The sequence below is a fragment of the Hemiscyllium ocellatum genome, chromosome 15, assembly GCF_020745735.1.
Source record: "Hemiscyllium ocellatum isolate sHemOce1 chromosome 15, sHemOce1.pat.X.cur, whole genome shotgun sequence".
Classification (NCBI taxonomy): domain Eukaryota; kingdom Metazoa; phylum Chordata; class Chondrichthyes; order Orectolobiformes; family Hemiscylliidae; genus Hemiscyllium; species Hemiscyllium ocellatum.
In genome coordinates, this window is record NC_083415.1 from 16,052,497 (window position 1) to 16,075,515 (window position 23,019).

Below are 23,019 nucleotides of genomic sequence, written 5' to 3' on the forward strand. Positions count from 1 at the left end.
CATGCTGCTACTACCTTAAACATGGAGACTGACATTTTCCATGACTTTAATGATTTTCCATTTTCAAAGCACTGGTTCCCCTGATGAAGAAGCAGTGTTCCAAAAGCTCGTGATATCCTGTTGACATGTGACTTCTGATTTTGTTCACATATTTGCCAAAGTGCAAACTTAATTTGTCTGTAAATGTAACAATATATCTTTGAACCTTCGGTCATTTGATCCTAAACTCTAATGATTATACCCATCTTGAGAGTCTTGGCTGAGAAAGGTTGTACTTCCCATTGCACTCTGAAGGACTGCTTGGTTACTTATTCGTAAAGCGACGTTGACAAGTTTATGAGGCAGTCAGATCTCCACCATCCCTTACCTTCGGTTATGTCAAAAATTCTTTTTTTCAAGACAAAGGAAAGCTATCTCGGTGGCATAATTGTTGTGACAGGTGCCTCAGTGGCAGGGAGTCAGGTTCCCTTCCAGCCTTGGATGACTGTCTGTGTGGAGTTTGCACATTCTCCCCATGTCTGCATGGGTTTCCTTGGAGCGCTCCAGTTTTCTCCCACAGTCCAAAGATGTGCAAATTAGATAGATTGGCCATGGTAAATTGTCCTGTGCTGTCCAGGGGTATGTGGGGTCGATGTGGGTGAGCCATGGTAAATGCAGGATTATGGGGATAGAGTGGGGATCCGGGTAGGATGCTCATTTCGGGCTCAATGTAGACTCTGTGGTCTGAATGGCCTCTTCTGCACAGTAGAGTTCTCTGATACTATCTCTAAATGTTGAAAATTTATCTTGATTTTGCATTTAGGAAAAAGAGTGAAATATATGGAAAAATGTGTCCTATTTGTGTCCTAAGTGAAGAATTATTGATTGTGACAATCACTGCAGACTTATTCGTAGATAAATCACTCCATCACTGGGTGGCAATATGTTGTATAGAAAGAAGAGTAGTGATGAACATTAGATGAACAGTGCTACGCAGATTAACTTGTGCTTTTGAACTATATAATGTTGCAGCATAAAAACTTACCCTTGACCCAAGATGTCTGTCTGTACTTTATTGCAACCTTCTGTTCTCTGCCAGTGTGTAAATATTCCTCCTCTTCAAATAACTTGCTCCTTTATTTTTCAAAGACCTGTTGCATTCTGGTTCAGTAATGTTTTAAAGCAAAGTTCCAAAATGTACTCTCACTCAAGACTTTTCTCACTTTTGTTTATTATAAGTTAGTATCCTATTGTTACTACTTCACCAATCAGGGAGTCAGATTGAGATATCTTTACCGATTTTCCATTCACTCACTTTATCTCTCAACACCTTGACTTTACTGTGACTTGGGCATTGGAAATTGACTAGCATGTGAATATATGACCATTTTTAATATGGGGAAATTGAGATTGTAAAAAGCATAGTCTGTGGAAAAATGTGAAATGTTGAAAATTAAACTCTTGGAAGATCCTTCATTTGATTAAGCTTCTTTCTTTCATCCTGGCTTTTGGTGATCGTCTTGCCGTCTGCTTCTGTTACAGGGAGTGAGTATTGCATTTATTTTTCTTTTGTGATTTTACATTAGGTCATAGATTAATTTGTTTTTCACAATCAGTTTAATGTGTACTAATACACTTTTTTCTACTCTTATTTATATCATGAACTGATGTATCGGGACAAGTTTGTTGCAATGTTTGAGCGTATTCTTGGTTAACATTAAATCAGGTTAAGATCATCTTTTGTTGGTATGGTTTTCACATAAAAATCTTTGAATTATTTTTCTTAGTAAAGGAAAAATAAGAGGCAGTACACCCAACCTTTTCATGGTGCATTTTAATATTATTCATCACTGCGTATAAATGAAATGAAGGATTAACACACACCATCATAAAGATGGTGTCTCTTCAGCCATACAATTTGCACTGCAAAAATATCATTCAAGCCTACCTCACATGTAACAACTGAGGTAGTACTTTGAAATAAGGAAACAATTGCTCAGGTAGATAACCCAGGCTTTCAAAGTGATGTAATTAAATAAATGGTCAAATACTGTAACAAATTATTCTTTCATTTAATTTGTTGAAATATTCTGCAAGTATATTAGGTAGTTTTATAAAGCTCTCTATTGCTATCCAAGGTGCCTGTTGTATTGTTCTCAAGATCCCCATTAAGAAATTAGGTTTTTGTTTTCCACGATGTTTGTTCTTTTACCAATAACAATACTGATGAAGTAATCATGTTTTCAGTTCATGTGGTTATCATGGTGACATTTTTTCCCTACTTTGCCAACTGCATTTAATGGAAAGATCTGTCATGTGCTTGAGTTGGATGAAGTGTTTTCCATTTTGTTCTAATAAAACATTTTGTGCTATTTGACTAGGTACTAGTAAAAACATATAAAAGCGATTTTTTTTTTCCCCAGGGTTACACACCACTGCATATAGCAGCACTCCATTCACATGTTGACATTATGGATCTTCTAATTCATAACTATGGTAAGATCCCTTTTGAATCATGTCTGTTGTAGTAATATTGTTTTCTTATCCATTGCTGGTAGATGTTTAAAAGTCCAGATATGATGTGAAGCTTCTCTTTTTTAGTTTAGAATCCTGTTTGACTAGAATCCTGAAATATGGATAATATTTAGCATACTTTAGATAATACAAAAATAATACATTGAGAACTTATGTCTTGCAATATTCATAAAATAGTTTCTGTTACTTGGGACAATTTTTAGTTACTTCTATCATACAAAACTACTATAATAGTCTATAAACTTCCCAGAAGGGCTGAAGTGATAATTCAGTCACTAGAATTGTATTTCCATTGTAAAAGTTTGCATCATCATTTAACAACTGAAATTGCTCAAACATTCCCTGCTAATTTTTTGTTTTGCATCATATATAAAGTCATCTACGTATCCAGAACTTGAATATTGCTGAAAAGATATTTTGTTGAAGCTTTTCAACCTGCAGTCATCAGGACAATTTGCAAAAATAAAAGGAAAATCAGTATTTGTACTGCATGAGTTGAGAGTGCCAGTTGGTTAGCAGCTGGATTCAGCTGCGAAATAGGGTGCTCACAACCATCCTGCGCAATAATGGATACCCTAATCAGATTGCTTCTCTCTATGCATAACTTAAACTCATGAAAGGTCTGAAGGTGGTCACTTCTTAACTTGAAATGTCGCTGTCTGCTTTGGATTATCCAAGAACGATAAGGTATCTCAAAACTTTAAGCAATAGATAAAGCTAGCTGCTCTTATGTTTTAACAGTATGAGAGTTCACCACTAACAGGATGCTGTTGTCAAGCCAAAACGACATTGTATTTTCATCTCAGATCAGTAACATGGTCTATTAATATCAGTGCTGGTTTGATACCAGGCATATAAATGGTACGTCCCAAAGATTGGCAGGTAATATCCAACAGTATATCTCTTTGGCTGTTACAACAAACAAGGTACTAACTGTACCCAACAAGCCTGCGCTTTCAAAATTCTCAATAGTATGTCCAACACTAAATGAGATTGTGCAACTGTTCAGCATTTGCTGGATAACCCGGAGTGTGTGAAGAATCAGAGCAATCAAACAGTTTAGAATTGTCAGTCAGCCTTTATTGATTCCTTGCTAGAGTGCAATTCCCTGAATTTTGGTTCCTGTATTGTTGTTCCTTTTTAGCCATTATTACTTGAGGATTTCAGTATCAAGGGTTGATTGGATGTTTCTGAGAGGCACTGAGTAGTTGATAGGTGATTTTGTACACAGGATCCATGGAAGCTCTGAATTCAATTTAACTGTTTCTATCATCTATCAGACTGAGATCAATTAACTTTGAGCTAGAAATCTCTCATAGCATTGATAATTTTACGATTAAACTTGACAAAGTTTGTTTAGGGACAGTGATTGTTGGAGGATGATATTGTCCCACTATCAAATGAGACGTGAAAGCCTTCTGCAGAGGAATAGGGAAATTTAGGACAGATCAGATTGGATTCATTGACCATCCTGGTCAATACAGCTACTTCCATTATTCAAGTTTCCTGTTCCAGTTCTGAGTTTAAGACCCTTGTCACAGGACAGTTGATCATTCCAGTGGTAAAACATTATTATGTAGCTTTCCATGAATGCGGTATGAGTTTTATTGATGCTGGCTTTTCCATTTCATAAATAATAACATGGGTACTACAGCTTTCCTAATTGAAATCCCATTTGGCTTGTTAATAAGTTTATTCCTATCTCCTCCCTGCCCCAACCACATGCGTAAGGACCAGAAATTACAAGGTTTTTTTTTGCCTGAAATGGATGGAAAGGTAGACCAGAACTTTAAAAATGCACTGTATCAAGTTACTCTGCCTGACTTTTGTTCATTTTCATTTCTCTTCTCTCCTTACTCATTTACATCAAAGCAGGGTGGGCATTTGTGACCTGAATGTAGGCAGTGTAATCAGTACGTTCAGAAATGACATTGAAATTTGGTAAGGTAATAAATTACACGAGAGCTTTACATCACAGGATGATGTAGATTGCTGATCAGGTGAACTGAACACTTCAGGTATTTATCCTGAAAAGTAAGAGGGTAATGCATTTTAGGATTGAATGGTCTGAGTCTAGGAAGTACAGAGGATTAAAATGCCTTGGTGTGCCTGTCCAGAGATCCTTGAAGGCAGCAGGACAAGTAGATAAGGTGGTTAAGAAGGTATATTAGATACTTTCCTCTATTAGTAAAAGCATTGAATAAAAGAGCAAGGATGTTATGATGGAGCTGTGTGTGATGTTATCTAGGCCACATCTGAAGTACTGTGTAGGATTCTGATCACCACACTCAAAGATGTGATTCCATTAGAGAGCGAGCAGAAGAGATTTACCAGGGTGATGCTTCGGCTAGAGAAAATCAGCAATGAAGTCAGGCTAGATAGGCTTGGTTGGTTTTCCTTTGAGGAGAGAACGATCGGGGGATTGCAATCTGTATGAAGTATATAAAACTCTGAGGGGCATAAGACTAGGTAGGTAAGATGATACTTTCCCCTTCGAGGGGTCAGTAACTGGGGGGGGTGATGATTTTAAGGTAGGAGCAGATTTAGTGATGATTTAAGGAGGATGGATGGGAACAAATTCCACCCAGAGCACTCTGGAGATCTATACCTGACTGTCTATATAAGAACAGGAAAATTGGGAACTCCTGAGATGTTGAAGAACTGTTTCGAACACTTGAAATGCTATATCATACCTGGCTATGGATCTAGTGCTGGAAAATGGAATTAGAATGATGGGCCAAAAGACCACTTTGTGTTGTAAAAGCTCTGACTCTAGACCAAAGGCTTTATGATTACATTTTATTAAACATACTGTGATTAATTTGCAGAAGTGACTGGTTGATCGCTCCACGTTTTTAATTTACATAAAATCAGTAAACTAGAGGCTAATGATTTTCTCTTTTGTTTACATTGATTTCTCCTTTCATCCAGTTTTCTCACATACTTCCCAGGAAATTTGACCAAAGTTTCTATTAATATGATTGGTGTGCAAAACTGTACACTTTAGTATAAGTTTTAAGTGAAGTGCATGAAGTTCCAGGCCTGTACATCATTCCAAGGCAAATTCTGTTCAAAATTCCCAGCAGTATTGAAAAAGGGTTTATTTATTCTATCATATCATGTATGTTTTTATTATACTGTGCTTTGTATTTATTGTTGTTTTCATTGCCTGTTACTTGCCGTTCAATTTCTGAAATGATCTTCATGTTTCCACATTTTTGGTAAATGTTATCATGTTCAGTTTTGAGATTGTGGTGTTCACATTGTAAGCATAAGCTATTTAAAATTTTCTGAATTCCATGAATAGGCTAATGTTGTGAGTTGCGCATCTTTTTGATCCCGCTGTATATCTACACAGCTTAGTATCTGTTGAAATATGCTGATATCTGCAGAAGAATGTTTAGTTTATTTTTGTTCTCTTCCTGTCCTCCAATTTTACCTCCTTTATTGACCTGCTTCCCTTGTTACTTGTTCCTTGCACATCTGACCTCATCAAGCTAAAGAGTGGTGCTACTGGTCTCTCCACTTTGAATCCAGAGCCAACCTGAAAGACTCCTAGGTCAGGTATGGATTGAGCCCTTTGGAAGGCAGGGTATTTCTTCGAAATACCTTGATCTTCAGAAGAGCACATTCCCCACCCTCTGCACCAAAACACTGACTTAACCAATGTGACTTGTGTTTAATGTATCTTGTTACATTTTAAATTTGAAGCCATATTGTATTCATCTCTCTCACCACCTGGTAACAAAAGTAAATAATGTTACTTGTGTGAAAGATCAATCGCAGTCTAAGACCTAGGAATTGTATGTTATAGACAGACGTGAAAAGGTACAGAGGTGATCCACCAAACTATTTTCTCCTATTTTCTGTGCAGTATTGGGTCAGACTTGGATTCTGACCACGTAATGCTCTTATTATGGTCACTGTAATAAACTAGATGTGAATTGCCTTTTTTTTGTTGTAATACTATACAAACCTTTTTAAAAATAATTAAATTGTTTCAAATTATTTTGAGCAGCATTACTTAGTGTTACTCACTTTATTTTTTAGATTTAGCAATTCCTAGCTTCATTAGTACACAAAATGTTTTCTATGTATAATATTGTATAGTGTTATTCACATCATTAACACCAAATATATAGTAGACTTTGTGTTATCAAGTACATAGCAAGTTTGGGTGCTGCTAGTAATCAGAAATGATTGTTAGCCAAAGGTTAATAAATTGGCATATTCTAGTCCTCTAAATAGCTAATGTTCAAAGCACATTTGTTATGCCATGACTAAATATTCTTGGCAAATACATTGGCATAGTTAATCTATCATACTGATGGTGCAGAGCTTCATTAGAATGTAATTGAGGTCAAGGTCAAACCAATGTTTTCAGTGGTAAGCTTTGAGAGGTTGAGCAACCTTTCTATGTGGTAAGTACAGCACATGGAGTGGCTTTGCGTCCAAATTATTATACATTCACTTCATAAAGACTGCTGTATTTTGTAACTTGCCAACAGGTTAGAAATAATTTCTGTGAACCTCATCCATTAATCACTTTGTATTCGGGATGAGAGTGGGATGATTGCAAACTATAATGGTGGAGCATTGCCTTTGTCAAGTGCTGGATAACGCAAAATTTACAGATATCGAAATACTTTAATGCTATATTTATCCGTTCATCAATGTTGCTTTTGCAGCAGATATTATGAGCAGCCATGTTAACTGCCAGGTATTTTTGATTTTTGTACAGGTGCAAAAACAAACGTAAGAGACTATAGTGGACGGTTTGCATCTCACTATCTGAAGGACAATGATGACTCTGCTGACTGCTCAAATGTCTCTTCACGTAAGTTTTTCTTGTATTACAGGTGTTGCTAATGACTGAACATGAAGATATGTTTACAGGTTATCTGATTCACCCTCACAACATACAATCATTTTTTTAAGATAAACCAATACAATTTTGCATTCGATACCATTGTAAGGTACAGTGTATTGACACTAACCTGAATGTATTCAGATAATCGAACAACATTTCTTAACTGCTAAATAATGAATTTTGAGAAGATCAATCAGTTCCACTAGTTTCTTTAAATATCCAAACAAATGACATTTGTCTTTATGGGTAACACAGACGTTAAGTGCTGGCTCCAATCAACACTTTATAGTTGGATTGCGTAAATGATAGATTCTGTTATATTTGCAAATTATTTTGATAATTGCATTCATGATTGATGATAAATAAGCCATCATGAAGTGCTACTGTAGTTCTCAAGTACCACAGATTAATGTGCAATAATTGAGAGTTTATAATGTTTACAGTAAGTCTGATTTACTTCTATTAAAGCCTTCAATCTTTTCCCCAGTGACTGAACTGAATAAAGCATTGAATAGCTGAACCGTGCATTCCTGGAGAATTGTTATTTAGTTGAGGCAAACAACATGCATGCAAAATTACCTTAAATGCAAAGGAAAGGACAGGAGAAAATTGGACTTTGAAGTGAATCCAGTTTCTACAGTGTACCATACAGACATCATTATGTTTTGTGTTTAAATACACTGTTGTAATTATGAATGGCTGTGTTACTGTTGTGTCTGTTACAAGTACAGTTAAAATCATTTAAATCTCAAAGACATCACACCTGAGTTCAAACTGTTCTTCATTTGGTATTGTGACTCATTCCTACAAAAGTTGCGCAGTGCTCAGAAGTGGGAACCCTGACCAGTCTGCCCTTCCCTATCCCAAGGCAAATGTGACCAGTTGTAGTGTGACCAAATGTGACCAAATGTCACCAAGTTTTCTGCTGCTTCATTTAAACTAGCTAACTCTATGGATCAAACATGGAACAAAACGCTGTTATTCAACCCTCAGCTTGGTATACAACACAAAGATTGCAGAAAAAGAGAGAAAACAAATACTGCTAAACATAGGAATACAGGTGGGTTTGGGCTCACTCTTGGAGATGCAGATATTCTCTCAGATATTTTGAACCTGTAATGTACCATTTCAAAATGGAACTTCTACGTGATCTATTCAATGCAGCTTGTTTATTCATGATGTACAGCCTACTTATAAAAAGGCATTGCATTATTAAAATCAGCTTCAGTGGAACAAAAGCCAGATTGTTTCTTTTGAGTACTCTTTCTAAAATGGATTTGAATGGAGCTATACCTTGACTTTAAAGGTCGGATAATGTGAATTCGTTGGTCACCTTGAAACTGCTTTACAGAATGAGGAATATTGCTAATTATGATTACAGTAGCAGATGGAGTTTAATATGGTAAACGTGAGGTGTTGTATTTCAGTAAGGCAAACGTGATCAGGACTTGTATAATTAATGGTAGCGCCCTGGGGAGTGTTTCCAAACAGAGACCTAAGGTGCACAGGTTTAGGTCGAAAGAGTGGTGGAAAAGGCATTTGGTACACTTGATTTCATTGGTCAGAACACTGATTGTAGGAGTTGAGACATCGTGTTGTGGCTGTAGAGGATGTTGGTGAGGCCACTTTTAGAATGCTGTGTGGCATTTTGGTTGCCCTTCTATAGGAAGGATGTTGTTAAAACTTGAGGGCTACAGAAAAAAGTTACAAGAATGCTGCTGCGACTGGAGGGTTTGAGTTATGGGGGAGAGCAAAAAGACTTAAAAAGGACCTGAAGGGTAACTTTATTTATACAAATGGTGATGCCCTTATGGAGTGAGCTGCCAGTGGAAGTGGTGGAGGCGGGTACAAATACAACATTTAAAAAAGGTCTGGATTGGTATATGAATAAAGGGTTCAGAGAGACATGGGCCAAATGCTGGCAATTGGGACTCGGTCAGATTGGATGTCTGGTTGGTATAGATAGGTTGGACTGAAGGGTCTGTTTCCATACTGTATGACTCTGTAACACTTGTGTATATTATAGCGTTTAAGAACAATGCTGGGCACCTACAATTTCAGCCAACTCTGGGAGTGCTTCACTGTCGAAGACAATTCCTTTAAGATAAAACATTTAAACCAAAGGACTTTTGAGAGAGTTTTCCCTGACGTTTTGGGGTGATGATTATTCCTTTAACTGTCATCACACAATTAAACAAATAACTGAAACTAATAACCAGAGTTATTATCACGTTGGTGTTTGTGGGGCTTGATCTGCAAATATTCGCTCCTCCATTTCAGATGTTCAAAAATTGCATTTTGTAACCTGTAAATTGCTTTGGCTCATCTTAAAATCTTGAAAGGTTCTACATAAATGCAAATATTTCCTTTTTGTTTAATATAGGTTGTTGACCTGAGCAGATTCATCAACTGATCTCCTGTCCATTCTCATGTTTTATTTGTTTTATTTTGGAAAAATTGATATTTACATTATTAAAGCAAGCTAAGCTAAACAATGACAATCCCTATCATTATTATAACTCACAATGATGCTGCACACGTGCGTTCTAGTGGCATAATGATGCATAGCTGTCAGTCAAGAATGTGCTGATAACGCTTGTTTGTAATGTTTCAGAAATTTTATTTTGACAGATGTAAGTGTATTTTGCTTTCAAGAATCCACATTTGTAAGTTATTCTACAGAGCTTGATTTGCCACTAAATTATTTTCTGCTTGTTTTCATATTCAAAGGCACAAATTGCAATGTTTCAGTTTAGTATTTCATAGGTTCAGAATAAGTTATAGTGTAAAATTATTGTAATATTTAATAAAGTACAATGAAATATTTAATTCCTTGCTATTATTGTAGATAACCTAGTCCTCTGTTTGTGCAGATATGGTGTGACTTTATAACTTCACGTAGATTCTGTGTGCTAAGTTTGATAGTTTACAGTTCTGCCATTAATTGGGGTACTTCATCTCTCCAACAAACAAAACCAGACTATCCATCAACTTCAGGAAGGAGGTTCATACTGATTAATTCAAGCATGAGCATCCAAAGTAATTCAGTATTTGAGCCTTGTCTTCAGATTGCAGAAAGATATTATGCCATTACTTGCCATTTGAGTTACTTTGTCTGAAAGACGCAAAAAAATTAATGTTATAAATAAATGTGTTAAACAGATGTAATTTTTAGTGAGGAAATGATTGAGTTATATTTTTTGACCTATTCTAGAATTGATTCAGCATTAACACAAATGAAATATTTAACATTCTGTCTAAAATACTAATGTACATGCTAATAATAGCAAATCCCATCTATTCTGGAGCTTCGAGTAAATCAACTGGCAAATCCTAGTTTCCTGGAGGTTGTTATTTTTATAAACTTGCATCTCTCATAGCACAATATTAAACAAGCAGTCATTGCAATAAAACATACTCTATTGTCATGAGTCAATATAATTGTAAATACTACTAAAACCTTTATTTTTAAGAACAGAAATAGCCAGTTACCCTTTCACTTTCTTGGTTTCTAGCCACTTAGAACTTTTCCAGTCAATTCAATACCATCTTTAGACTGTTTAATTCATAAACTGTCTCCTTAAAAACAGCCTTTTACCCTATTTTCCTGTGGCCTTAATAGTTCCACTGTCTCTTTTATAAGAAAGAGAGGTTCTGCTGTAAGATTTTAAACAGTAAGGAGCTAAATTATAAAGCAATATGTTCAAAATAGCAATCTCTAGATTACTACTTGAACTACAGGCAAACTGGCATAGACCATAGAACAGTACAGCACAGTACAGGCCCTTCAGCCCACGATGTTGTGCCGACCATTGATCCTCATGTATGCACCCTCAAATATCTGTGACCATATGCATGTCCAGGAGTCTCTTAAATGTCCCCAATGACCCTGTCTCCACAACTGCTGCTGGCAATGCATTCCATGCTCTCACAACTCTCTGTGTAAAGAACCCGCCTCTGACATCCCCTCTATACTTTCCTCCAACCAACTTAAAACTATGACCCCTCGTGTTGGTCATTTCTGCCCTGGGAAGTAGTCTCTGGCTAACGTCTCTATCTATGCCTCTCATTATCTTGTATACCTCAATTAGGTCCCCTCTTCTCCTCCTTTTCTCCAATGAAAAAAAGTCCTAGCTCAGTCAACCTCTCCTCGTAAGATAAGCCCTCCAGTCCAGGCAGCATCTGGTAAACCTCCTCTGAACCCTCTCCAAAGCATCCACATCTTTCTTATAATAGGGTGACCAGAATTGGACGCAGTATTCCAAGTGCAGTCTAACCAAAGTTTTATAGAGCTGCAACAAGATCTCACGACTCCTCAACTCAATCCCCCTGTTAATGAAAGCCAAAACACCATATGCTTTCTGAACAACCCTGTCCACTTGGGTGGCCATTTTAAGGGATCTATGTATCTGCACCCCAAGATCCCTCTGTTCCTCCACACTACCAAGAATCCTATCCTTAATCCTGTACTCAGCTTTCAAATTTGACCTTCCAAAATGCATCACCTCGCATTTATCAAGGTTGAACTCCATCTGCCACCTCTCAGCCCATCTCTGCATCCTGTCAATTTCCCACTGCAGCCTACAACAGCCCTCTATACTGTTAACGACACCTCCAACCTTTGTGTTATCTGCAAACTTGCCGACCCATCCTTCAATCCCCTCATCCAAGTCATTAATAAAAATTATAAACAATAGAGGCCGAAGGACACAGTCCTGTGGAACACCACTCACTACAGACTTCCAGGCAGAATATTCTCCTTCTATTACCAGTTGCTGTCTTCTGTTGGCCAGCCAATTCTGTATCCAGACAGCTATGTTCCCCTGAATTCCATTCCTCCTGACCTTCTGAATGAGCCTACCATGGGGAACCTTATCAAATACCTTGCTGAAGTCCATATACACCACATCCACAGCTCGACCCTCATCAACCTTTCTAGTCACATCCTCAAATAACTCAATAAGGTTTGTGAGGCATGATCTGCCCCTCACAAAGCCGTGCTGACTGCATTTAATCAAGTCAAGGAGTTAATTGAGAGGCTCAAAGATTTGAGGGTTGAATGGGTTTCAACTTGTGTGTTACTGGGCACCAGAACTGGAATAAAAGGGAGCTGTTCTGCTGGAGTGGGCGTCATTTAAATCACACTGACTTCAGTGTCCAGGTGAATCAAATGCTAGGACTGTAGAGCGGGCTTTGACCGAATGGGGTGGTGGGTTAGGAAAAGGGAAATGTAGGCTTACAAATCAGGAGGTCATGTCAGCATTATAGGGCTTTGCACAGGTAGGTTTTGTCTCTCAAATTTTAATTTTTCGATGAAGTGATAAAGATGATGGAAGACAGGGTGGTGAATGGTGTCAACGTGGACTGTAGTAAAGCATTTGACAAGGTCTCTTGTGGTAGACTGGTCCAGAAGATCAAGTCACATGAGATCCATGGTAAGTTATTAAGTTGGACACAAAACTGGTTTGGTCATAGACAGGATAATTGTGGGGTGAAGCTAGCTGCTGTGCCTTAGGAAATAAATAGAATAATTATCATAAGAGAAATTTAATTGGGCTAAAGAATGAGAAATCTCCTGGACCTGATGGGATGCATCCTATGATATGAAAAAAGGTAGCTACATAATGGTTGCACTGGTAGTAATCTTCCAAGAATCCTTAGATTCTGGAAAAGATCTAAGTGATTGAAAGATTATCAGTGTAACACATTTTATTTAAATGAGAAGCAGACAAAAAGGAAACATGTTAGTGTCTATTATCAAAGGTGGAATAGCAGAACATTTAGAAATACATAATATGATCAAGTCAGCATGGTTTCATAAAGGGGAAATCATGCCTGACAAATTTAGTATAATGTTTTTGAGTAGGCAGCAAGCAGAATAGACAAATGGGAAGCAATGGATGTAATCTTTTTGATTTTCAGAAGACATTTCATAACCGGAGCTAGTATATTAGCATGGAGAGAGGAGTGGCTAACAATAGAAGATAGGCTGTTGGGAAAAGGGGGCCATTTTCAGGATGGTAATCTGTAACCACTAGATTCATAATTATTTGCAATGTAGATGTCTTTGAGGAAAATGAAAGTATTGTTGGCAAGTTTGCAAATGATGCAAACATAGGTGGGAAGGCAAGTGGCGAGGATGATGTAGTCTACAGAGGGAAACAGACATGAAGCAAAGGGCCAAAAATTTCGCAAGTGGAATATATTGCGTGGAAAATGAGAGGTTATGCACTTTGACAGGAAGAATAGAAGAGCTGAATATTATTGAAATGGAGAAAGACTGCAGGAAGCTCCAGAACAGAGGGATTTCAAAGTCCTTGTGCATTAATCACAAATGGCTAGCATCCAGTTTAGCAGGTAATGTTGAAGGTAAATGGAATGTTAGCCTTAATTTCAAAACAAATAGAGTATAAAAGGAGAGAGGTTTTGCTAAAATGATACAAGACACTAGACAAACCACAACTGGAATACAGTGAACAGTTTTGGACCCCTTATGTAAGGAAAGATGTACTGGCATTGTAGACAGGAAAGGTTGGGTAGGTTGGCCCTGAACTGTTTGGAGTTTAGAAGAATGAGGGCTAATCTTATTGAAACATCAAGTTCTTACTGGACTTGTTGGGATAGATGCATGTGGGAGAATCTGACGAAACAGGCATTATCTTGGAGTAAGGGGTCACTTATTTAAGGCACAGCTGAGAAGAAATTTCTCCTCGGAGGGCAGGAAACCTGGGGAATTCTCTAATTCTCATTACATATATTCAGGCTATGATAGATTTTTAATCAATAAGGGAATCGAGGATTGCTTGTAAAAGGCAGGAAAATAGAGTTGAGAATTATCAGATCAGCCATGATCTCATTGGCAGAGAACTTTAATGGACCAAGTGGTCCTACATTTTGCCTTAACCTATTCACACACCTATTATCTTAGACTGAAAACATTTCAAAAGTCAAAACTCAGTCCAACGGTGTAAATCTTGCTCACAATTAGTTTTCCATCATTTTCTCACTTGTCCAGAGTGCATTGATTCTTTGCTTGCTTTATGGTTTGATGGGTGTAAAGTATACCTAACTCATGAGCAAATTAGTCATTTGTGATTCTTCTAAATGTTTGTTAGACTATTAAGCTATTAGGAAAAAATGAGGACTACGGATGCAGGAGAGTCAGTCAATGGGGCACTGGAAAACACAGCAGGTCAAGCAGCATCCGAGGACCAGGAGAGGCAATGTTTCAGGCATGACCCCTTCATCTTAAGGTGTTAGGCATCACAACCTGACTCGGTCTTCACCCAATGTGTACATTATCAAGAGGTTCCAATATTAAAAGATGCAAGAGAAAAGTTCAATTTCCAATTTAAAATACAATAAATAAGTGGAGACGTAAACTGTTTGCTGAAACAACAGATTTGTGTGCAGCCACTGAGGAACACTTCCTTTTGTGATGAAAACTGAGATTTATATATGAATTTATTTGACTTCAACCAGTGAGGTGAATGTTGATCTATTTTTGTGAAGGAGTATTTTGGCAATCATCACTTTAAACCAGTATGTGTCAGACAAAGATGACGAAAGGCCTCCTGAAGTGTTAATAGAAGTTTGTTTACCTTGCAGAGATTTTACTGAAAAGAGAAAACATTGAAATACATTACCTTGATTTTGGGTTTAAAATAATCAACGATTCCAAGATTTTAGCTTGGAAAAAGCCAGAGATTGGAAAGCTCCTGAGAGCAATTTGAACAAAATTTGAGTGAACTCAAATGTCAGTATTGCATCTCCTCGGAAAAGGAGACTGTTCAGAGTTAACTAAATAAGTTACCTGTGAGAAAGCAAGAAATTTCCAAACCCAGGACTGTTTGGTTAGAAATCTGCATTGGGTATTCAAAGCTGAGAAAGTCTAAGATCTGAGTTGTGTGAGGATTCAAGGAAAATACTTTACAGCTCATTGAACTGGAACTAAGAAAATAACAGTTAAGTCAAATCTTCAAATTTAATGGAGATGGGAAGTTGCTCTTGTTTTTGCTTAATTGTAAAGTGATGTGATTGGGAAGTAAACAGAATTTTGTTTTGCTGTCTTTAATTTTGAAATCTTTTGAAATGTTATATTTAGCTTTGTTTACTTTTTACTTATTCTGTTTAATAAACTTCTGTTTTATTATTAACAACTAATCTGCAGACTTGTGCATTTCTTTCAGTGAAAGAACACAAGTTTAAATTTAATTATATTTTTAAAAAAACAAAAATATGACCAATCAATCCAGAATTCATTCTGGATCTGAGTAACATCAATTTCAATCATAACACTTGGCCATAAAAAAAATTGGTTCTGATCTGAAGAAAACTTAGAACTTACAATTTAATATAAAATTGTTTCTGTTCATTTCATATCACTTAATTCTAATTACCAGATCATTTGATTTTGATTTTTCTATATTATCTGAAGCATTGAAATGTTTCACCTGAATGACTCATTAAATAGATTTTCATAAGTTGGCATTAACCAAGCATTGACTTAAATTTCTGTCACTGTCATGTTCCCTTTTTTTAAAAAAAACATTGTTTATATGACTGTTTTAATATCTTTACATTTTGGGACAATGATTTTGCAATAATAGTTGTGATTTACTTCTATTTGAGTATTATGCATCCTAACAGCAGGATTGCTTGTCAGCTGGTAACTGATGTCAATTCTCATGTTGTAGAACTCCAACAGTCCCGGGGCGAACGACGGAATCGAAAACTTGCTGGTCTGTTCCTGCCAAAGAGCTATGGAAGCAGCAGAAAACATTGGGGTTCGGTGGAGAACCTGACAATGGAAGACAAAGATGGCTCCATATTTCTGTCTGTACCTACGTCGTACAAAGCTGTGCGCAAGTTTTCCCGATAAGGTCCTTCAGAAAATGTGGCTCAAATGAGCCAGTGGATCTGATATATTTTTATAAACTGCATATATAATGGCTTATTAAATGAAATATTAAATCATAAAAGTTGACATTCATCAGCAAATGTGTTTTAGGACACATTTTTTCACAATGTTATAAAGTTGACACACAGTGCAGAGGAATCTTTTCTTCTAAAGCTTTTAATGTGTTAATGTATATCATATTAATTAGTTCAATGAATGAAAAGTTAGCTGCATGTATTTGAGATTTTTGTTCCTTCTGCCTCCCATCACAAGTTCAGGAATGAGAAATCTCATGCATAGGCTAATCATGAAGGATCATGATTAATGAAATTAATAGGGGAGAGAAGTGGCATGGGTGCTGAGGAGGTGACCCTTGCTTTGATTGCAGGTTTCCCTTTCTGTGGTGCTAAGATTTACTTTGAACCTTTCTTATTCGGGCAGAGATATTGGGTAAGAGCTCAATAATCCTGCAGGTCTATTTTGGTACCTGCAAGAATATTTTCAAAATTATTTTTCTGAAACCTTTGCATTTGTTGAAGTTGTGAGAAATTACTTCAGTGAGTGATGTAGCATTTGCCATAAGAGGGTGCTGTAGAAAAAGCATTTCTGGATCTTTATCCTTATCAGAGTTTTTTGAACTGGTTGAGATTGGGGGGAGTGGAGGTGAATGGTGGAAGGGGAATAAGCAAGCGTTTTTTTATTCCGGTATCAGGTAATAAAATAGTACAATTTCCTAGCAGACGTCAGCTACCAAATCAAGGTGACATCTTAATTTAAAGACATGCTGCCCTACAGGTTGCAGCCCTGCAGTGACCAGTAGTGAGCTAGGATTAGCCAGATTGGAACTGTCTTGCCCAATTAAAATAAACAAATAAAAAGTGAAAGGCACAATGAGAATATAAAAGTATCTCTGTGTAGTGTGTGTATCATCAATGGAAGTCCTGATCTAACAGCATCTTGAAAAGTATAGTTTATAATATTGCTAGCTGTAAATTGTTTGAACTTAACATCTCTGCTGTTCCTGTTAAATACTGCTGTAGTAATTGTAACAAAGTCAACCGGGCGGACGACATTGAATGAGTTAAAAACTGGATGCTGTCAATCAAAAACTAAAACAGAAGTTGCTGCAAAAGCACAGCAGGTCTAGCAGTATCAGTGAAGAGAAATCAAAGTTTTTGTTTTGGGTCCGGTGGCCATTCCTCAGAACAGAATGAGTTCCCTGATTTAGGGCTATTAAACTGGTCCAATCTAAGGGCCCTGGCTGACACACAATCAGGAGTGTCAGATGTTTTGTTCACCGAGCGCTGGCTCTGAGGAAGCTGGATCAGTGTCAAGGACTCTCCACGTGTAAATTAAAGGTGATTTGGGTCAGGATACTGGCTTCAGTGATAACAAGAGAAAAGTGCACTCCTGAAGAAATTCAGTCATGACAGTCGTCATTAAGTGGGGGTAAGCATTTCTGGCATCATGCCATTATCTGGGAAGCTTGACCCATTTGATCCTGTCATCAAAGACTGGGCTCAGTATGTGGAAAGAATGTTATTTTTTCCAGGCAAATGACATTGGGGCAGATGAAAAGCAACATGTAATTCTCCTGACAACTTGTGGACCTGCAGATTTTTCAGTTATTAAGACCCGATACAAAAACCTTTCAAAAAATTGACCGATTTATTTCAGGAATATGACAACGCTAAAGCTCGTCTACTTCTGAAATGCTATCAGTTTTACTTGGCAACTCAAGAACCATGGGATTCCGGATCAGGAATTTTGACTAGGTTGAATTGATTGGCCGAAGCATATGACTTTGGTTTAACCCTTAATGAGATGCTGAGGGGTGTTCGGTACATGGAATTCCTGATGAAGGGTTTATGTCCGAAATGTCAATTCTCCTGCACCTCTGATGCTGCCTGAACTGCTGTGCTTCTCCAATACCACACTCTTCAACTCTGATCTCCAGCATCTGCAGTCTTCACTTTCTCCATGTAGAATTCATGATGTAACCATGTAAAAGCGTCAATTAGCTAAAGCCCAACTGGACATCAAACAGACACTACAACTGGAAACAGACATTGAAAAACTCAGCAAGTGGAGCATACAAGTTGCAGGGTATTCTGATGAAAATGGACACCCTCACCAGTCTTGTCAGCTTAGGGAACACCACTTGAGTGAAGGCAATTTGTATAGCCTCACTCAGGACATATCCTGAACAGAGGGACTCTAGGTCAGCCCACAGCAAAACCCAAAATGAAACCAAGCCTCAGCGAAACAGTTAACATTTTCTTCAGGATCCGGGTTGGCAAACCAATGTAGTTGCTGCCAGAATGCACACTCAAGACAGCAAAAGAGTCCCACTAGACCAAAATGGACTAATACAATCCATAGGCCAGTATTCAGGAGAGTGCACACCCTGAAAAGTCCATCTGTCTGGTTTGGAAGAGTTAAATTGCTCAGCAATATCCAGTCAATATAAACATCTGGTTAAACAGTCACCCTATTCTAACAGAGATCAATATGCGTGGCTGTTTCAGTGATCACAGGATCAGCCTTAAAATTTGTTCTGGACTCCAACCTTTAAGTTTGCACAGGACCTCAACTAGAATAAGAACCTACACCAGGGAACCTTTACAGATTAAGGTTATGACTTCAGTTCTGATCTCTTATGAGAAGCAGCTGATTCAGTTACCACTGATTTAATGAGGTGAAGTTGGTTGAGAAAGATTCACCCAGATTGGCTCAACATGTTTTGATTAGAAAATGGCTGCTAGAGTGAAATCCCAATTAAATAATCAGAAGTTTTTCAGGAGGTTCAAAGAACTATCAAAGGAGCCAAGACCACCTTGCATGTTCACAAAGCAATTCCACGATTCTGCAAGGTGCACTAAGTGGCATTTTTCCTATGGACAAAAGTAGAGGCTGAAATCAGAAGGCTGGAAAGCAAAGGAATCCTGACCAGTCCAGTTTGCATAATGGGCAGTAACGGTCATACCAATTGTGAAGCCGAATGGATTGGTTTGCTTTTGTGGAAATTTTAAAGAAACTGTGTGAACCATTTCTCGCAGCTGGATAAATACTCAATCCCTCGCATAGATAATTTATATGCAAAGCTTGTAGTGGGCCTGTCCTTCACGAAGCTAGACAGGAGTCATGCGTACTTGCAATTACAGTTCCAAGAGAATTCCCAGAAGTATGCTACAATTAAATCCAATAAGGATTTGTACCAAAGTAGGCAACTGCCATTTGGGGTATTGTCAGCTTGTGCAATTTTTCAGCAGACGATGGAAAATATTTTCCAAAGTCTAACCCAGGTTACCATTTATCCAAATGACATGTTAATAACCAGGATGATCAATAAAGAGCACTTTAGCTTTATCTAAAATGTATTATTTTTCAGCATGCAGATCTTGTAATTAATTTTTGCTTAATAGGAGGAGAGAACTTGGGGATAATCCTTAGACGTTTCTCCCAGGTGAGCATGCGCATGTGTTCCGTGCACCCGAAGAGAACTATTAGGCTACAGAATTGTCAAGACTGGGTCACACCTCTTGGAAGATGGTGAGGACAATCAAAGGTGCCCTGGCTCCCATGTCTGAACCAGAGCTTAGATCTTTCTTGGGCTGTTGAGTTATGACAGTTATACATAGCCTTGCCTATGATGGCAACTTTGCATCACTCTTAAAAGGTCAACTTCAGAAATGGTCACATAGCCATCCATTACCTTCAAAAAAGTGAAGAAACAGCTATTTTCCTCTGTCAGGTGTTGGCATATTATTATCGTAAGCTAAATGCGCCCAGATAGAGAAGGAAGGTTTGGTGATCATATTTGAAGTCAAGAAGTTCCACCAATACCTTTTACGGGCATAAATTTGTGTAATAATGGACCACACACCCCTGCGAGATCTACTTAGAGGACAAAGCAGTGCTGCCCAAAACATCAGGCTGAATTGAGCAGTGGGCTGAATTAAGTGCATAAAATTACAAGTTGGAACAAGATCTGGTCGGCTAAGTAGCACATGTCGCCTCCTGCTGACAGATACACCACCAGTGGTATGCCACTAGAAGAGTCCATAAAGGTTTTACATTTTTTGGACACAATTCTAGTCACAGCTGAGACTATCAGACTTTGGGTGCAGAATGATCAGATCCTGGCAAAACTCAAACAGCTCGTGGTGATGGGCGAAACCAAAGGATGTCACAACTAGAACTGAAATGTTTTTGGATCCAGAAAGGCAATGTAGAGGCTGGCATATTGTTATGAGGGGCAAGCATGTTTGTTCCAAGTAAAGTTGCTGCCAGGTACTGGCTGAACTCCTTCTGGGTAATTCAGGAGTTTTCAAAGTGAAGATCTTATGCCTGGTGGCCAGGATTGGTCGCATTCAATGCTGAATTGATGGGGTACTACCCAGAGTGCCAAAAAGGACAAAAATTACCACCAGCACCTCCCCCACATTTTTGGAGAATGGTTAGGTAAACCCTGGACTTCGGTTTGATGTTCAATTCACAGGCCCTTTCATGGGGTGAATGTTCTTAGTCATTGTGGGTGCCCACTCAAAATGGATGACATTCATAGAATTCATTTGTCAAATACGAGCTCGACAATAGAAAACTGAGCACATCCTTTACAATGCATGGATTCCCGGAAGTATTGGTCTCCGATAAAAAGCCATCATTTACCAGCAGGGAGTTTGAGTATTGACTCAAGTCAAATGGTATTAGCTGTATAAAGACAGCTCCATACCAGCTAACATCCAATAGTCTGACAGAAACAGCTGTCCAAGCTTTGAAGGCAGGCTTAAAGAAATAGCCTACAGCTTCACTAACCACCAACGCCAAACCTTAGTAACTGTCTGAAGTGTGGGATAATTGTTCATAACCGACATGTCATATTTAACCTCACTTATAACCACATCTTTGCACCATCTGAGATTGCCTATTTATACATCTGTAACATGACCCAACTGTGCCCCTTCCCTCTTCATTGGTTGATGTCAATGTCTATACATTTGATATTTGTTTTTAGACTATTCCAACCTCCTTCCTACCCAATCTACCACAACCTACCCTTTGCAAACTTGAGATTGTCTAATAGCCTGACTGTGTCCTAGTTTGGATCAAGACCCATTTGACTCATCATAATTGACCTCTCTGACCATCTTGTCTCCTGGTTAGATATCATTTCAATTTTAAAATCTTTTCATTGTCATACCCATCTTGACCCTTGACCATTCTGGCATCTTGAGCATCCGATTTCAGTCACTCCACCATTGACTTTCTTTTTTAAAAAAACCTGCTAAGATAAATGCAAGATGAAAAGTTTCAGTGAGATCTCCCTTTTGGGCAATAATCTTTTTATACTCATTCCTAGAATGAGTGTGCTACTAGCAAGACCATTATTTATTAACCTTAAAGTGGTGGTGAGCAACCTTTTTGAACTTGATCAATGCATCTGGTATCAGTAAACCGACAGTGCTTTTAGGAAGTGAGTTCCAGATTTTGATCCAGTGTCAGTAAAGGAGTGGTGATATAGTCTCAGTTTGGGATGGTGTGTGCCTTGGATGGGAACTGCCGATGGTGATATCCTCGTACATCTGCTGCTCTTGTTCTTTGTTGATAGAAGTTGTGGATTTGGGAGAAGATTTGCTGAAGGATGTTTGACAGGGTGATACAGTACGTGTATATTTTACGCTCTGCCACTGTATACCGGTAGTGGAGAGATGAATGAGTTTTGAGGTAACAAATGAGATAAAGATCAAGCAGATTACTTTCTCCTGAATAATGACAAGGTTCTTGAGTATAGTTAGATCTGCAATTACACAACTAAATAGAGACCACAGAATATTATTGTTAATGGAAACCTATTAAATGGAATTTTCCTCCAACTGTTTAAGTTTTATATATAATACAAAGAAGATGTTAATCACTTTACTATTGAAGCTAGAGTTGCACCTCTGTGTTTGTCAGCCAGTGCTGTAAATGATTAATAATACAGGAAGAAGCTGTAAATTCAGCAAACTTCACAAACCCATGTTTGGTCGGTTTTTGCTCGTCTGTTATGACATTGGAGCAGATCAGTTTTCTTGTAAATCCATAATTATGCAGGTCAAAATGTCTAAAATTAAAAATATTAAATACAGATGCAACATATTGAGTGTGTTGGAAATCTGAAATATAAACAGAAAATTCTGGATACTCGGGCCCATGCAGCATCTGCTTAAATTTTGTTATACCAGTAAGTTGTTGTTTCTGTTAGCAATCTTAAATAAAGTTATATTTGCAATTAAAACTTGATGTTCTTTTTATGGAAAATTTATTGTATATTTTCTGCTTTCCTGTTTTAGGGATGATCTGTAGATGAGGCAGTTATTTAGCCAAAGCCATCCAAGTTTGTCAAAATAACTATTAATTGGCTTCCAATATGTGCTGAATAGCTTGAACTAGGTGATGTTAGTTTATCATTTTAAATCCATGGCCAAGTTCATAACTCTTGTGGAGTAAGATTCCAGCTATGATCCCGAATCTCTTGTCTTGAAGTCAGTAAGTATCCTGAAACAAATCACAGTAACTAGGCTGGATGAGCATGTGGATGTTAAGTGAGGACCAACTGGCACCTCTGGAACTGTGTTTTAGTAAGAAGACAAAGCTTTCAGGAGGAGGTAGAAAATCAGAACAAAAAAAAATAAACTATGAAAAGTACATTGAGCCCGATGTAACTTCTGTGCTTTGAAACACACCTATACTG

General features: G+C 37.8%; 1 long non-coding RNA gene across 1 annotated transcript; it reads left to right on the forward strand.

Moving 5' to 3' along the window:
* Positions 1-2,402: 2,402 nt before the first annotated feature.
* On the forward strand, positions 2,403-22,563 carry LOC132822895 (uncharacterized). Its single transcript, XR_009645474.1, has 3 exons — positions 2,403-2,475; positions 7,256-7,351; positions 16,081-22,563. It is a non-coding gene; the product is annotated as an uncharacterized LOC132822895 (long non-coding RNA).
* Positions 22,564-23,019: the final 456 nt, after the last annotated feature.